Source organism: Microcebus murinus, chromosome 19 (assembly GCF_040939455.1).
Source record: "Microcebus murinus isolate Inina chromosome 19, M.murinus_Inina_mat1.0, whole genome shotgun sequence".
Taxonomy (NCBI): domain Eukaryota; kingdom Metazoa; phylum Chordata; class Mammalia; order Primates; family Cheirogaleidae; genus Microcebus; species Microcebus murinus.
Genome location: NC_134122.1, coordinates 31,601,705 through 31,619,556, shown reverse-complemented (window position 1 = coordinate 31,619,556; position 17,852 = coordinate 31,601,705). Strand labels below are relative to the sequence as shown.

At 57.4% G+C, this 17,852-nt stretch overlaps 1 protein-coding gene across 4 annotated transcripts in view; it reads right to left on the bottom strand.

Moving 5' to 3' along the window:
• CLIP2 (CAP-Gly domain containing linker protein 2) overlaps positions 1–14,062 on the bottom strand; it is a 67,027-nt gene extending 52,965 nt beyond the window's left edge. For 2 of the 4 annotated variants that reach the window (XM_012742223.3, XM_012742225.3), the window contains exon 1: positions 13,926–14,062. The gene's annotated coding sequence lies outside the window, so the exon portion shown is untranslated. Of the gene's footprint in view, positions 1–239; positions 1,057–13,925 lie in introns of those variants that run through there. The other 2 variants (XM_012742226.3, XM_012742224.3) reach the window with 2 other exon arrangements.
• Between the last annotated feature and the right edge of the window lie 3,790 nt (positions 14,063–17,852).

Below are 17,852 nucleotides of genomic sequence, written 5' to 3'. Positions count from 1 at the left end.
CACAGCAAACCTTATAAATCACTAATAAGACAACAACTCAATAAAAAAGTGAGCAAAATAACTGAATACACATTGCACCGAAGAAGATCCACAAACAGTCAACAAGCACGTGAGAAGATGACTGATGTCATTGGTCATCAGGGCGTTGCAGACCAAAACCACACTAGACACCACCGAGACAGCTAAAACGTTTCCCTCTCCCACGGAGCATCGGAGCTCAGAGAAGTCTGGGGACTCACCATAGTCACGCACTGCTTGGCGGCTGTGCTGGACCCAGACCTCCATGTCCTGCCCGGCCCAGCCCTGGGATAACATTTGTGAGACCCTGGCCTCTGGGGACAGTGTGCACTTGCCACGACCGACAAGCGACCAGGGAGCCGGCGGGAGAGGAGAACCAAGGCGGCATTCAGTCCAGCCCGGCCAGCCCGCGGGGGGAGCTGCCCCCTGTCCCCCAGGAGCGCCCGGAAGGGGAGCGGGGAGGAGAGAAGAATGGTGAACAGGAAGAGGGGGGAGGCCAACCGCCCTTCTGTGACTCAGCCGTGCTCATGGGACAGAGGAAGAGAGAAGGTTTCTTGGAAAAAGCTGGGACATGGTGATAAATTGGCCTCCGGCCAAGCTGTGGCTGACGTGGGAGGGGGAAGGAGTAGAGTTAAGCCTCGTGCAGCCCACGGTCCAAACCCCAGACCTACTCCAAGGGAGCCCTGGGCCTGACCAGAGCCTCAGTTTCATCACCTGTAAAACGGGGTGCAAGCATCAGTGCCTCACAGCAGCACCAACCCAGGCAGAGAGGGTGCCCAGGAGCGTCCCTGGGTGCCTGGCACATGTCCCCGCTCGGGAGGGCGGCTGCTGTACTCTCTGGCCCCGTGGAGAAGGCCGGCGGTCCCGTGCCCAGCCTTGGCGGGTGAGGGCGGGCGGCATTCGGATCGACAGGCCCCCTTTGTGCCGCCTCAACTGCCATTTACCGCAGACAAACCCAGGCCACATTTCAGGGTTTCCATTTCAGCTGCCCGGGGGTGGCGGGCCACAGTCTCAGAACTCTGCGCCAGTGGGGCCCGCCGGGAGGGGGAAGGTGCCAAATAGGGCAGTGGAAAGCCCGGCTGGGCGGCCAGCAATGTCCTGTCCCGAGGGCGAGGGGGCGGGCACCAGGAAGCGGGTGCGCCTGCCGGGACCCTGCCTCAGCTCCCCCGGGACGCTGCTGCTGGCTGAGGCCGTGCCCTCCCCAGGACCCCCAGGGTGCCGTGCCCACCTCCTGACCTGTGACCCGCATGCAGGCCCACACAGCACCCAGCGGTGGGCTCAGTGCAGCTGCTGCCCATGAGCCACAGGCCACGAGGCGCAGGGCACCTGGGGGGGGGGGCGAGAGCTCGGGCACAGGGAACCACGAAGGGCATGGGGGCGGGGCGGGGGGCGGAGGGCCTGGGGCCCGGCAGGGGAAACTGCGGAGGCACAGACTACGCTCTGCAGGGTCGACCGCACAGCCAGGATTTCGTGAGGCTGACATGGAGGGGTGACAGGCACAGGCCGGGGGATGAGAAGCCCCGGAAAGACTTCAGGCGAGGGGTCCCACGGGACCAGACGTGCACGTCAGCAAGACGAGCTGGGGGGACACTGGGGATGGACAGGACGGAACTGGGACAGAGAGGGAGGATGATGCCAGGAGGGGATGGGAGAAGGCAGGGGCTAGAAGGGAACACAAAGGGACCACATGGTGCCAACTCGAGGGCAACCCGATGACAGATGGGTAGGAATAGGACCAGCCTTCGCAGAGAGGATCCAGGCTGGACGACCCACTGGCAGACGGACCAAGGCACTAGGAGGCAGGTGCGCCTCCCCCAGCATCAGGGAACGGCAAATCCAAGGCCACTATCAGACGGGGACTCAAAGGCCTGGCAATGCCAAATACCTGGGCCAGGTGCCTGAGGTGAGGGCCCACTGGGAGCTGGCCGGTCCCCAGTGGGTCCTCACCAGGAAATGCGGCCGTATGGCCCAGGAGACAACCGCAGGACACTCACAGCGGCCCTCAAGGTAAGAGCAGGGCTGCGGGCTTTGGGGGGCAGGGAAACTGAGGTTTGCTTCTTAGCCCCGGTGGATATAAATGGGTCTTCAATGCATCCTGTCTATTCCTTTGAATGCCTAAAATATTTCATAGCCATTTTTTAAAAGAAAAATGAATACAGACACAGTGTGGGGTGGTGGGGAAGAAACCATCTCCCCCACTGCATACCCACCGAGAAGAGTGGGGGGCAGACACAAATGACTGGGCCCCCTCAGGTGCTGACTGCCAGGCCACAGCCCCCAAACCAACAGCAAGCCCTCATCTGGGCACGATGGGGGCTCCCCCAGCCACACCCTCCCCCAGATCATCAATGTCCCTGCCAGCACTAGACACCCTGCGGCACCCAGTCCCGCACCTCATGGGATCCGGCCCCAGCACCCGTCCCATTCGGCTTGCAAGGAGGTTCGCTGTCTGCATCCGACTGAGGCTCAGGGGATGTGAGCAGCTTGACTTAGGTCACCCCGTGGTGAAGCTGGAGTCCCCACGTCCTCCCTGCCCAGGGCAACAGAGGGCAGGGACGGGCCCCTCCCTGGGAGTCTTGCCAGCTCTCGTGTGGAAGTCAAGGCTCCGAGCCTCGCCCCAGCGGCCCCTTGGGCCTGGGAGAGCCAGAGATGGTGCCTGTCCGCCGGTGCCCGCCCCACACCCACCCCGCGCTCTCACGCGGGCAGCCAGGTACACCGGAAGTTGCAGCCAGCCCAGGCTGCGCAGGCTCACACAGCTGCGGGCCAGTGTCGGGGGAACGGGGAAGCCCCTAGAAGAAAAAGGGCCCTGGTGGGGGTGGGTCCCAAGTCACGCTGAGAGCACTGAGGGCCCAGCAGCCATCCCGTGAGTGGAGCCGAGAGCCAGCGTGGGCAGGAGGCCCATCCAAGCACCAAGGCAGAGCCACAGGCCAATGTGGCTGGGAGGACGGCAGGGCAGGGCATGCTGTGCGGCTGTGTGGACAGAGTGTGGGGCACTCATGGGCTAAGCAGGGAAGGACAGGCCAATGCCAAGTGCCCCCATAAACCCCCAACGTCTCTGGCACCTGCAGCTGGGAGGGCAGCCTGTGCTCTGGTCCTGCACACTCGCCACCTTGCTACATCCAAGCTCAGGGCCCCCATTCCCCTTTTGTAAAGTAGGCATCTTCCCAGCCCTGCCAACAGCCTGGGGTGACTGCAGAGCCCTGGGAATGGCCAGCCTGTCAGTCCTGCCTGAGCTGGACATACACACACAGCTGGCGTGCTCAGAACTGGAGCATGGCCATGGCCCAGAGCCCGGCCTAGCTGTGTGGCCATACACAGCCTCAGAGACTGGACAGTCGGGACCCTCCCACCGCTGGCCCACGGTACTGGCTCTGCGGGCTGGGGTCCCCCAGCAGCCCCGAAGGCTCTGGGAACACCCATGATCCACTTTTATTCCCATTTCACAGAATGAGAAACTGAGGCCCAGAGCATTTACCCAAGATCATACAGTGAGTGAACAGGACGGTGAGATTCAACCACCCAAATGCAGAAAATCTATGCTGGGTAAGAGGGTCCCCAAAACCAGACAGAGTCAGAGGTCCAGGGAGGGGAGGGGCCTGCTGAGGTCGGCCAGGCATTGGGGCAGAGCAGGAGGGAGGCAGGCTCAAGCGTCCTGCCCCCCATGCCAGGGAGCTGACCCAGTCATCTCTCTGTCAGGCTTCCTCCCTGGGGCCAGAACTGCACTAAAGTCACCCCTGAGCAACGGACGGTCTTTATAATGAGTGATGCTGGGTCAGCTGGTTAACCACATGGGCATGGGGGAAAAAGCCACGATCCCTCCTGTGGCCAGCAGAAAAGTGGTTCTAACAATGGCCATGTCCGCATCCCTGGAACTTGGAATATGTTACGTTACGTGGCAAGGGGGAATTAAGGCGGCAGATGGGATTAAAGTCACTAACCAGTTGACCTTGAGATGGAGACATTATCCGGGACGACCAGGGTGGGCCGGACGTAACCACGAGGGTCCTCATCCGTGGAAGACGGAAGCAGAAGGGAAGAAACCAGAGAGAAGGCAGCTCGCAAAGGACACGATCCGACATTACGGCTTTGAAGGTGGAGGAAGGGGCCGTGGGCCAAGGAATGCGGCCTCCGGAAGAAGGAAAAGGCTAAGAAACCATTTCTCCCCTGGAGCGTCCAGAAGGAACCCAGACCCACTACCACTTTGATTCCAGCCTGGCGAGATCCATTTCAGACTTCTGATCTCCCCAGCTGTGAGAAGATACATGTGATGTTTTCAGCCCCTCAGTTCGTGGTAGTTCGTTACAGCAGCAACGGGAAACTAATACACTTATTTTACTGTATGCAAAACATCAATTCCACGTGGACACCAGACCTATTCATAAATGTGAAAGGTAAAACTGTAAGTTTTTAGAAGACAGCACAGAAGATCTTCACAACATTAGGCAAAGATTTCCTAAATAGGACGAGGAAAGTGCTGCCAGTAACGGACGAAATGGATAAACCGGACAGTGTTGAGACTAAGAGCTTCTGGGCATCGAGTGACACCACCAAGAGAGACACAGGCTGACAGGGCAAGGCGCAGACAGGGAGAGGACACGTGCACGTCACGACAACATCCCCCAGAATAAATAAAATGAAAAAGACTCACCACACCAAGCATGGGCGAGGGTGTAGACACCCAGAACGTGCACACACTGCTAGTCGGCGTGTGCACTGGTCTTGACAGTTTGGCATTATATACTACACTAAAGCTGGACACACAAAACCCTGTGACCCAGCAGTTCCACTCCCAGGTACCTCCCCAACAAACACACACGCACCAAGAGATGTACTACTATTCCTAACAGTCCCAAACCGAAAATAACCCGAATATCCATCACCATCAGAAGGAGGAAAGAAAGCGTGGCGTGTTCACACACTGGAATAACACACAGCGATGAGAATGCAGGAACTATAGCCATGTGCAACCCTGTGTACGAACCTCGCAATTATAATCTTGAGTGAAAGAAGTCAGACATAAAAAGGTACCTATGAGTCTATGCTTCCGTTTAAAATGAAGTTCAAAGACAGGCAGGATCCACTGATGGTGCCACAGTCAGGGAAGGCTCATTATTACCCTTGGGTTGGGGTACCGACTGGAGGGAAGAGAGGGCGGGGCTTTGGGAGCTATCGGGTCTGATCCTTGATTTGGGTGCATGTTCCAGAGACATTTCAGCTTAAGAAAATTCAACGAGCTGTTCACTTACAATACTGGCACTTTTCTGTATGGATGCTACACTTCAGTAAAAAAGTTTCGTTTTTTTTTGAGACAGAGTCTCGCTTTGTTGCCCAGGCTAGAGTGAGTGCCGTGGTGTCAGCCTAGTTCACAGCAACCTCAAACTCCTGGGCTCAAGCAATCCTGCTGCCCCAGCCTCCCGAGTAGCTAGGACTACAGGCATGCGCCACAATGCCCAGCTAATTTTTTTTCTATATATATTAGTTGGCCAATTAATTTCTTTCTATTTATAGCAGAGATGGGGTCTCGCTCTTGCTCAGGCTGGTTTCGAACTCCTGACCTCGAGCAATCTGCCCGCCTCGGCCTCCCAGAGTGCTAGGATTACAGGCGTGAGCCACCGCGCCCGGCCAGTAAAAAAGTTTTTTAAAATTCCCTGGGCTGGGGTGGGGACAGCAGAAGTGGGGTGGAAGCAGGGAAGGCCCAGATCGCTAAGCCAGGCTGGACCCTGCAGCTCTGGGGACCTCCCACCCATCAGACTGCCACCAGCCAGTGACACCTAACCCTGTGGATCTCCCAGAGCATAGGTACCCCCATAGTTCTGAGTGCCCTGCGGGCAGGTCCAAGCCTAGCAGAGTTCAAGCACCCAGAGCTTGGTACGAAGCAGCACTATGTTGAATGACCACCTTCCAGTACACCGACCTGCTCCCAGAAGGCAGCACCCAGTGACACCCCAGTGAGCTCTCTCACTGCTGCTCCTTCCCCTGCAGGCAGGGGTTGTGGGGAGGCTGAGTGTACTGAGGTTCAGGCCTGGCGCCTGAGCAGCACAAGAGGCCCCTGCCAGGATGTGGCAGCCTGGAAAAGGGCTGAACCTGCCAGCGGGCCGCGGGCACCAGCTATACCTCTCGAGTGCAGCCCAGCACTGCAGTGGATCAGGTAGGGAGGAACAGACTTGGTGGCCCCAGCAGTGGGGTTAGTCCCTAACAAGCCCTCAAAGTCGGTTTTTTCTCTTGTTGCTTCCAGAAAGGCAACCCCATCTTAGCCATCAAATTCTGGCTGAATGTCACAGACACCCACCACACCCGCACCACTCTATCACACCTCTGCACGGGCCACACGCCCTTCCTAGAATGCCCTGCCTCCCATGAGCCGGCTTCTGAGCGCGGCAGCTTGCGTGTGTGTTCACCGCTGGGCTCTCGGTACCTAGGACAGCGCCCGCACGCACAGCAGTGCGAGAATACACGCCTAATGAATACATGAACGAATTAAAATGCCCTCTCGGCCACCCTCTTCCTCCCCACATTGAGTAGGACGCCCACAGCAGCTTGTTCTCACGCCACCGCCACATTCGCCAGCCTGCTTGGAGCTGTCTCTGGGAAGGACAGAGAGAAGCAACTCAATGTTCCAACTGACTCACTTCCTGCTGGAAACCCGGCCCCGTGAGCACACAAGACAGAGTGGTGTCCACAGCGGTGGGTCCCACAAACCAAGAAGCAGGCAGTGAGTCTCCCGTCCTTGCAGGGGTTCAAGCAGAGGCTGAGGCCTCTTCTCAGAGGGGGTTCCTGCTCCTGCGGGCACAGCCACCGAGAGAGGCTCTCCCGAGCTCAGGATTCTGCGGCTGTGAGAGGCGTCTCCTCTGGAGCCCTGCCACAGCTCACAGACGACACAGACTCCAAGGAGACGGGACAGAGCACCAAGCTGGGAGCCCAGACACCCGGGTCTGAGAGGCAACCCGCCTCCTACTGGCAAGTAACCGGGGACGAGGATGCCTCCAAGGGGAGGAACACTGGTCTGAGGGACTGTGTTTGCCAGGGCTGGCGTAACAAAGTGCCACAGACCAGACGACTTCCACAACAGAAACTCGTGGCTCCCAGGTCTGGAGCCTGGAAGTCGGGACCCAACGTGTCTGCAGCTTGGTTCCTCCTGAGGCCTCTCCCTGGCTTGTCGAGGGCGCCTTCTCCCTGTGTGCTCACGTGGTTGTCCCTCTGCACAAGTCCCAACCTCCTCTTCTTACAAGGACACCAGTCACGGTGGACGAGGGCCCATCCTAGCGACCGCACTTGAACTCGATTACCTCTGTAAAGACCCTATCTTTAACTGACGTCACAATCTGAGGTACCAGGGGTTAGGACTGAACATAAGAATTTGGGGAGGACACAATTCAACCCATAACGAGGCACCAAAAAATTTTTAGATATCACAATGGTTTGTGGCCCTCCAAAAGGCCACAGCATATAAACAGATACACAATGTACCTGACATGTAAATGTCACGGGGGGGCTGGCAATTAAGGAAATAATGTCTAAAAAGGATGGCTGGGGGGGTGGTGATAACGAAAAAAATAGTCGAGAAACTCTGCTCGAATTGAGCACTGTGCTGTCTGGCCCTCCCTGTTCTTAGCCATGACACGAAGATGACGACGGAACTCACTTCATTATGGTGCAGTGAGGTTTAAAAAAGATTCTACCTGCCACGCTCCTGACACAGGGCCCGCCCAGCACAGAACGGTATCTCCCCCCACCCGGCCCCCGCCCTGGTCCCCCCTTGGAGCAACTATCATTGCTGTCATAACAACATTAGCTAGAAGCTGCTGAGCACCCCCAGGGCCAGCCCACTGCAGGGGACGGGTGATCCACGTCCACACCACCCTCTGCTTTGGACACAAGAACCAGCCAGGAGAGGTCGTGGGGGAGGGGGCGTCGGGCACTTCCCCGTGCTAGACTCAGAATCCGCATGGGTGTGCTGTGGGGGCCACGGGCCTGTAGCATGTGCTCATCTCCAGGCACCGTTCTAAGCACTTTATAAATGCTAACTCCTTTCATCTTCACCAGAGCCCTATGAAGAAGATACTATTGTGAACTCCACTTTACAAATAGGGAAACCAAGGCACAAAGAGATCAGGTTACTTGCCCACGGTTACACAACACATCAACGGCAGAGCTGGGATCTGAACTCCGGCCCTCTGGCTGTGGCAGTGTGTGCTTCTAACCCCTTCTCCTGACTTCCTCAAAACCAAGACCAAGTCTCCTCTTCCAGGCACTCAGGTCTCGGGACAAGGCAGAGACGTAGGCAGAAGGCCAGGAGGGAAGTGCAGAGGCCACAGTCTGCAGCACCTTTCCCAGCTGAGCCCAGCCCTCACCTGCCCTGGCTTCCTTTCCTGGGCACCCTCCCACCGGGCTCCCAGCACCCCTGAACTTCTCGTTGCTTCCCAAAGGCATCCACCCATCCCTTGTTTTACCCGGAACACCTTCTCCTCTCTTCTGTTATTAGCAAACTCCCTCCCGAAGCTCCGCAAAGCCCCCAGATAAGGCGCTGCCTGCTGCCTCTGGCCGTGGACATCACTCCTGGTTCACCGGTCCTCACCCACCCTGGGGCCCGACACACCCCCATGGAGGGGGCTGGCTGTGGAGCAACAGCCCCAGCTCTCAGCTCCCTGCAGCTGCCAGCGAGGACCCTCCAGGAGGAGGATTAGGAGGATCAGAAGGCGGCTGCCGCCGTCCCTCCCTCCAGGCGTTTGTCGGGGGCCCGCACCCCAGGACCGCAGCTCACCCCTCCCTGGAGTTGCTGTCCCTCACTTACGCATTAATGTTATACATAGCCCAGGCTTACCCAACATGTGACAACACAAAGCCACTCCAAACTCCTGTTTCCCCCTCGGATATGGCTGCAGGAAGCCAAGAGTCAAATTACCTCCTATAGATGGAGCAGAAGTTCCCCCCACCCCTGGCTTCATTTGAGTTTTGCTACCCTGGGTTTCCTCTTGCCCCAATTTTCTCGTTTATTTTTAATCTTGTTATACTGTGTTTATCTTTGTAAATCACCTCTAGTCCTTTCTGGAATCAGATGGAGAATACACAAGACCCTTTCAGAAGTCATCCCTCCCTGCTCCGTGGCCCCTGGTCTGAAAGAAGCTGAACGTGAGTCCAGTGAACGAGTGAATGAATGGACTTGTGCAGGGAACAGTCCACATCAGAAAAGGGAACGGCCCCAGCGGAAGCACCTCCCTCAAGATATGAGCCCTCGGCAGACACACCACTCCCTGCTGCCCAAACCTCTCTACCCTCCCCCTTTGTGCCATCGGGAATGCCCCCCAGATGCTCCAAGCCCACAGAGCCTTCCAGACACAGCCCCAATGCCCTCCCCCAGGAAGCCCCCAGACCACCCCACACTCCCAGCACCTGGCCTCCCTGCAGAACCATTGCCCAAGCAACGGTATCTGGCCTTAAAATGTTTCTAGAAGGTGCTGATATTGTTTACATTTTCAGGAAGAGTGGCTGTCTTGGAGGGGTGGGGAACCTTGGGCCTCAAGGCCACATGCGGCCATATGTGGCCCTCCAGATCCCCAAGCACAGTCCCTCAATCAAATCCAAACGTCACAGAACAAACCCCTCTTTGTTCTGTAAAATTTGGATTCAGTCTAAAGGCCGCATACAAGGATCCAGAAGGCCACAAGTTCCCCACCCCTGCGTGGGGCAGAACCATGGACAGGCCGGGCTGCCGGGGAGCAGACCAGCCCTGGGCCCCTGTGGGGGATGCCTCTGCAGGGGCGAGGCTGGAAGACCAGGTACTCCCCATGAGCCTGAAAATTCACCCTCCTGTCCCAAGAGCCCAAGAAGGCAAAAGAACGAGGAGAACCAAGAGTGGGTGTCTCTCCGGGCACCAGCTGGAGTGCCAGGTATGATTCCAGCCACAGAGCAAGAAATTCTGGTCAAGACGGAAGCCGTTAAGTGGACAAGGTCCTAAATTCATGCCTTGTTAATGAAAACCACCTGGCCTGCTCTGCCTTCTATTCAGAAGGGAAACATTTCATTACCATTCTGAAGCATTTCCTCTGCAAACATGAGTTTTGTATTACTGTTTCTGCTGTGGCAGCCCTGGCCGGGCAGCCCGCAGGGAAGGGAGCACGGGCAGGGCTGGGCGGCAGGGAGGCCCAAGTCCCATGCCGGTGACCAGACCCTGGCCTCCATGTCCTCAAGGAAGAGAGCCTCCTCTGGTCCCATGCCAGCCCGGCCAGCCCTCCTGTCCTCCCCTCCCCACGCCAAGCCTGATCAGCGCACTCTGCTTTCTCCCAACAAATCACACTGCTGAGCGGCGGAGCCCCACGGGCTGTATCCCGTGGCACAAAGCTTAACCGACCGTGCACCTGCCTCCCCCATCAGACCGTGAGCCTCGGCCGCCCTCAGTCGCAGGCCCTCGCCCAGCACACACCACATCGTAAGTGCAGCCGGCCGCTCGTTCCAGCTGTGCCCGGCACTGTCTCCTGCCCACAGCCCCAGAGACCACGTGGCCTCCCCCCCAACCCCCCTGCCAGCCAAGCAGACGGGGGTGGGCTCCCTCACCCAGGCTGAGCCAATCAGTCTCTCTCTGCACCCCAAGATTGAAAGGACCCCCACTAGGAAGTCCCATGGACTCAAGCTGAGCAGCCATGCTGGGCCAGGCCACACTCAGCCCGGGGAGAGTGAGCATGTAGGGACAGGAGATGGGACAGATGCACTGGGAGAGGCCGAGAAAATGAAACCGCAGTCCAGAGAGAGGAAAGCCGGAGGAGGGGCTGCCTGCCAGCTTCCCGGGTCCCACGGGGCCGGGCTGCCTGCAATTGTTTGCTGCACAAGTTCCCAGCTCCCTACTTTTAAATCCCCTTTCACTTAACCTAATTGGAGGAGATTCCTGTTCCCTGCAACAAAATAATCCCAAAGTCTCGGGATCAGAGGGCACTTTTTGCATCTCCCAGGCCAGCCCTGCTCATCAAACCAAGCCCACTACTGACAGGCCCCTGGACGGACTTCAGGTAGGCAAGTGTACACATACCCAGCATGGCCGGTCGGTTGGTCTTGGGGAGAGCCGTGGTGGGAAGGCAGGGCACAGCCAACTGGGGGTGGCCCCAGAAGCCAAATAGTGTGTCTGGACTTTGCACCTGAGAGGAATGGCTGGCTGTCTAAAAAGGCCAGACTATAATTATGCTTGAGGGAAATGAACCTGGGGGGGGGTGGGAAGACTGGCATGACAGAAGGGGCGTGTCTCCCAAGCACACAGTAGGTGCTCAACAAATGCACAGAGGACAAACAGAATAACCTCTGTGCCATAAAGCAGAGTTATTAAAATATTCACAAATGTATGCGTTTAAAGAGCCCAGAACTATTCCCAGAATAGAGTTAAGTACACAAAATGTGCTAATTTTTAAAGTTTAACCTACAGAAAGGCTGAAGTTCTCCCAAGTTCTTCTGACTCCAAGCCCCTGGCAGGGTACCACCAAAGGGTCACTAATATAGTTTCTCTCCTCTGGGCATGGAAGCAGAGCTGGTGGTGTCAAAGGGGGCAGAGGCCAGGCACAGTGGCTGACACCTGTAATCCTACCACTTTGGGAGGCTGAGGAGAATGACTTGAGGCCAGAAGTTGGAGACCAGCCTGGGCAATAGTGAGCCCAAATCTCTACAAAAAAACTTAGCTGGGCGCGGTGGCATTCACCTGTATGTAGTCTCAGCTATTCGGGAGGCTGAGGCAGGAGGATTGCTTAAACCCAGGAGTTTGGGGTGGCAGGGAGCTATGATGATGCCACTGCACTCTAGCCCAGGCGACAGAGTGCGAGACCAACCATCAGTGTACCAGGGAGGGGAGGCCAAGAGGGAACTGGGGGGCCACACTATGGGCAAGCCTGCTGGAGGCGGAGCAAGGAAGGCCGGGTTGGAGGGAGTGACTTGCCAAGGGAGGCAGGGCCAGGAAGGAGGCCACAGGGAGGCAGGGCCTGGGGCAGGGATAACAGGCAGCACTGCCCAAAGGAGGACAGATAGCCTGGGGAGGGGATGAGGCTCGAGGGCCTTCCTGCCACAGCAACACTCACAGAGACATCCACTCTGTCACAGGGCACACAGTTCTCTCAACAACCCTAGAAAGCACATACCGTAAGCACCCTAATCTTACAGGTGAGGAAATCAAGCCAGAGAGACGTGCATGACTTGTCCAAGGTCACAGAGCTAGTAGTGGGCAGAGGTGGGATTGGAACCCAGGCTCCCAACTAGCACCACTCAGACTCTTGACTGCCAAAGTAGACAGCAGATGCTGGAAAGGGACTAGTGCCCCCGGCAGATCTCCCTTCAGGGGTTTTGGGCTCTAGGAATAGAATTGAAGGCACCACCTTCCCAGCCAGCTGGGTGCCAAGCACCTGGGCTTGCAGGTGACCACAGGTGTGTGTGGAGGCTCCTCCCAGGCCCCTCCACCTGGCTCTTACGCTTAGGAGCTCCTCTTCACCTCTACCCAACCCATCCTGAAGCCTGAACCCCTAAATCACCTCCCAGCCAGGCAGGGCAGACACCAATGCATCCTGTGCTTGTTGTATGCCGGAGGGCACCTGAGGGGCTCCACCTGGGAGAGTAGGAAGGACAGAACAACCCCTCCCCTCAACAGGACTTACCCTCCTTAAACCCTGCGTCCCAGCCCCTAAATACTTTGCCATTCCTCTAACCCAATAGGCCTCTTGCCCCCCTTTCCGACTCCAAACCCCTGGCCGTTTACCCTGCATGAAGCCCCCTTCCACATCCTGGCAGCAAACTTCTGCACAGTGCTCTATCAGCTTCCGGGCCACCCCAACTTCCAGGGGCCCCTCCCTATGCCCCCAGCTTCCCCACCAATGCACTCATCAAGCCCTGCTGAGCTGTGCTCCTTGGGGACAGCAAGGCTCCGTCCTGTGTTCCAGCCTGCCCCCCAGAAGTGCTGAGCCAGGTAGCTGCAGCTGGTGAATGAAGGGCTCATTGTTTACATTTACAACTGCTGGGGAAGAGGCTCCTGGCGCACACGTGGTGCTCCCTGCACCCTCCCCTGCCTCTTTCTCGCCCACAGCCCTAGGCCAGCCCCACCCACACCAGCCTCCCTCGGGCATCTTATCCCAGACCCCCCTCTCTTCCAGAAGGGAGGAGAGGCTTCTCAGAGAGTGGGGGACACACAGCTGGGTGTGACTGCCCCCAGGGTGCTCCCTCTGTCCGTCCTTCCCAGGGTGGTGCTGGGGCCTGCGTGGCGGTGCCCAGTGGGCACCCGCCCTGGCCCAAGCCCCGCCTGGAAGGTCCAAACGGGCGGGCCCTGGAGGCTCGGCCAAGCATCCTCCGCGGCCGCCGCCCCTCCCTGGGGGAGGGCAGAAAATCTGCTGCCTCACCAGCCACCAGCACCAGCTTTGTGGGGGGGGCACCCCAGCGGGAAGCCACCCGCCCGCATCTCTCCCTACCCGTCCTCAGCCATGCACTTCAACCAAGTTTTGCAAAGGGCAACGGCCACGCGACCCAAGCCGGCGGGACGGGAGCTCCGTGTTCTCCCAGACCGGGGTCTGGAGACGGGCTGCATGGCCGCGCCCACCAGGCTGTGCCCACCGCGGGGCCTGTGAGCCCAGAGAGCCCCCGGCGCGCCCAGCTGCCTGGCGCTGCCCTTGGGAGGGGGACGGGCAGCCCCAGCAGATGGGCCGAACCGCCTCCGTGGGTGGGGGCGCCGAGGGTGCTGGCGACGCCTTCACCACGGACCTGCCGCCCGGCAGCGCCCGCAACCCCAGCAGCGCCCCCTCGCCCGCGGCGACGGGGAAGTTGGGGGCGCACCGCAGCCGGCGCCGCCCACGCCCCCGGCCGGCCGCCGACCTCCCGCCGCCGCCCGCGCCCGCCGCCCGCACCCCGTCCTTTGTTGCCGCGCGAGCCCGCCGCCCGGCCCGCGCTGCGCCTACCTCCGCGCTCCGGCCGCAGGCTCGCGGCGGCCCGCGCCCGCTCCTCCCGCCGCCCCGGCGCGGGTGCCGCGGCCCCTCCCGCGCCGCGCCGCCCACCGGCTCGGCCCCGGCGCCCGGGGCTCCGCGCTCGGCCCGGCCTCGCGCCCCGTCTGCGCGCCGGCGGCCGCGGGAAGGCGGGAGGCGCGCACCGAGGCAGCCCGGCCGCTGCCTGCGCGCCCCGCGGCGGAGCCGAGCCGAGCCGAGCCGAGCAGAGCCGAGCGCCTGCGGAGAAGCGGCCGGGCTCAGGGAGGGAACAAAAGGGGCCGGCGCTGGGGCGGGCGCGGGGGGCGGGGCCTGGCGCGCGGGGGTCAGGCGCGCGTGCGCGCGGCCTCGCGGTTCTCAGGCCGCGGCGCCGCCAGGGAAGCAGGCGGGCGGGCGGAAAACGCGGTGGAGCCTGGGGGGGGCCGCCCCCACCCCGCCGTAGCCGTCATTTTGGGGGGTGTCCGGGGGTCACTCACACCCACCTCCGCGCTGGGCACGTATTGGCGCTTAAATCGTGTTTGGTGAAAGCATCCTTCAACCATGCTCCACTGGCCAGGCTGTCCGGGACCACTGGGAGAGACGGAAGCTGGGAGGGTGAGATGATGGTCGGACTGGACAGAAAGGGATGCAGCAGAGGTGAGAACCTCGGGTGTGTCTGGAGGCCAAAGCGGGTGCGGAGCCTGGGCATGGGTCCCATGGTGATGGGCTCCCAACTTGTCTTTGGGAAAGTGGTACCCAAGATACAAATGAACTGCATCCTGCATCCTCCTTGCCAGGAAAGGATGTGTCTTCTGTGATATCAGGATAGTTGAGTCAGATGCCCAGGCCCCTCCTGGGCGGGGAGGCACAAAGTGACAGGTCAGGAATCAAGAAGTAACCAAGTCCTGACACCCTTTGGTTCCCAGGCTGTGGGTTTGTTTCTGCGCTTGGTTCCCCTCTTTCCCACCTTGACAAGCCTTGACAAGAGCACCTTCACCCTTGCTGGTTGTTCTACCAGTGCTTTCTCTGTTTGACACATCCTACTTCCCCTGCAAAGCCCAGCTCAAATTCACCTGCATTTCTCCTGAGTGCGGGAATGCCAGGGTGTTGGGGGAGGTTGTGGTCTGCACAGTGAGACTGTTGCTCTATGGGAGGGCAGGGCCCTGGCAGTCTTGTTTCTGTTCCCTAAGGCACCCAGCACAATGCTTGGCAGCGGGGAGACGGTTAATAACATTTACTGAATTAATGAATGAACTTGCTAAGTCAGCGCTATCCCCCCTCAACTGTCCTGGTATCTATAATCTTTGAGAAATGAATTGAAATCTTTGACCTCAGTTTCCTCATCTGTAAATTGGGGAGAGTGTTTCAATTCAGTCCAGCAAACATGTGATGGTGTAATGATGGAGGGTGGGCACCAGGCCAGGCCCCTGAGGAGGTCCCCAGCTGGCGGGGGGAGCCAGAGAGGGGAGGAAGTGCAGAGTGAGTGCAGGGGAGATGGGGCTCCTGGAAGAGGTGTCACCCGTGGGAAGGAAGGGATTCGAGTCTGGGATCCATGGTCTGAATATTAAGAGATAGGACCAAGTCGTAGTACAGAAGTAAGAATCCAGCAAGTCACCAATCCTCTCTGGGCCTCAGTTTCCTCATCTACAAAATGGAACTAATGTTAGACTACTTTGTAGGGTGTTGTCAAGGTTGAATGCGTTAATCTATGCAAAGTGCTTAGAACAGTGCCTAGTACATAGCTGGCATTCAAGAATTGTGAACTTTGACAACAATAATAGAAAGTCAGAGCAGGAAAAATAGAATTAAAAGATTCTAAGTCTATGTTGAATGTTGACAATGGGAAAAAAAGATTCTAAATCATCTGCATGGAGGTGGTAAAAATAATTATAGTAGACTTGAACAAGTCAAAAGTGCATAATTTCATACATGAGTGTAACTACAGTCATTTGTTTTTATATGATTGTAAAACCAACAAGTTTACAGGGGGAACAATGGATTAATAAAAAAATAATTAGGGCCAGGCATGGTGGCTCATGCCTATAATCCTAGCATTCTGAGAGACAGAGGTGGGAGGATCACTTGAGCTCAGGAGTTCCAGACCAGCCTGAGCAAGAGCGAGACCCCTGTTTCTACTAAAAATAGCAAAATTAGCCAGGCATCATGGCACATACCTGTAGTTCCAGCTACTCTGGAGGCTGAGGCAGGAGGATCGCTTGAGCCCAGGAGTTTGAGGCTGCAGTGAGCTATGATCACACCACTGTACTCCAGTGAGACTGACTAAAAAAAAAAAAAAAAAAAAAAAAAAGTCTAAGCTGGGGAGAAGGAAGCCTATACAGAGTGCCCCACAGATACAATGTGTTGAAGTTAATTCTTCTGCCAACAGTATCGGACAGTGTCAATAAACCCACGTTTGTGTTTTTTTCTTTTTTTTAAAGAGATATGTGAACTTGTTTCAGAGTAGGGTCATAGAAGGTCTCGAGTGCTTACTGAGAATTTGGGTTTTCTCCTGCGAGCTGATGATTCCCAACAGAATCTTCTCTGGCCGTGGAGAGGAGGAAGCACAAAAGAGTGGCAGGTGGATGGGCTTTTTCTGATTTTGGCCTAAGATTGTGACGAATCCCTCTGTCCCTGAGAACAGTGTATGGTGTGTGGTGGGGAGAAGGGTCCCAGGGACAGCTGCTGGGGCCATGGGAAGTCCCAACATGGGGCCCACTTGGAAGCATTCAGAAAGTTCTGGAAGCTCACATGGGGGAAGCCTGGGAGGCAGGCTAGCACCTGAGAGACCACCTGGAAGGCAGTGGGAGGGGATCTGTCAAGGGCATAGGCTCTTGCGCTGTCAGGGGCCCACGCCCCTTTGAGCATCTGAAATCCATGGAGACTCTCCCGAGAAACATGCAACACACAGATGCGTGTGCACGCACACAGGCACCCACATCTGCAGACAGGTTCGGGCAATTCACAGACCCCTTAAAGCCCCTCCTGGTTTGTACACCCAGGTTCCGGGACAGGGAAGAAAAGGCAGAAAAGATTAATAGGGTGCAGGTGGCAGAGAGTGTGATTTGCCCAAATTGGGGAGAGGGGTGGTTCTGACCCAAATCAAGTGGCCCTTCAGCACTGGGGCGTCTTTGTCTTCCTTTGATACCTGAGGCTTCTAGGACCAGGAAATGGCCAAAGTTCCACAGACATCAGCCATGAGGATGGACGAGGAAGGTTCACTTGTTGCAAACTGTCAAGAGTTCAGGCACAGGTGGGAAACTGAGGTCTAAAAAGGGGCAGGGATTTGCCCAGGTTTTCCTACTTCTTCCTGCAGCCAAAACACACTTGGCTGGAGCTGGGCTTGGCCCCTGCCCGGGGGGGGGGGGGGGGGGGGTGAGAAGGTCTGGAGGGGGTGCTCTCCTGGCAGACCTCTGACCCAGGCCTTTTGTCTCCACGGAATCTGTGGATTTGGCGGTTTTCTAGCTGACACTGGCTGTGAGCAGCAACCTCACAAAAGGGGAGTTTTCATGGGCCTAGCACACTGGAAACAGATGAGGGGCCAGGGCAGGAATCTGCATGCTGCTGCCTCTATGGTATGCTTTTTATTTCATTTATTTTTTTATTTTTGAACCCACAGGACAGCCATAGGCTGGGATATTTTAAAGCCTCTGAATTGCTGTTTACAAGAAATTTGTAATAACATGGAGAAACCTCATGTATTTCATCCAATGAAAAACTCACATCATAGAATCATGGAGACGGTGTAATGCCAACCTTGGAAACTGTAGAGAGAAAATGCTGGGAAGTGTGGTGAGCTTTGAGTTGAGGGCACCTGGGATTTTCTTCTCCTCTTTTCCATATTTTCCTACAATAGGCATGTGTTACTTTGGGGACTAATAAAAGAAACTTAAACCCAAACCCGTTTCTGTGGAAATGATTGTTTGCATG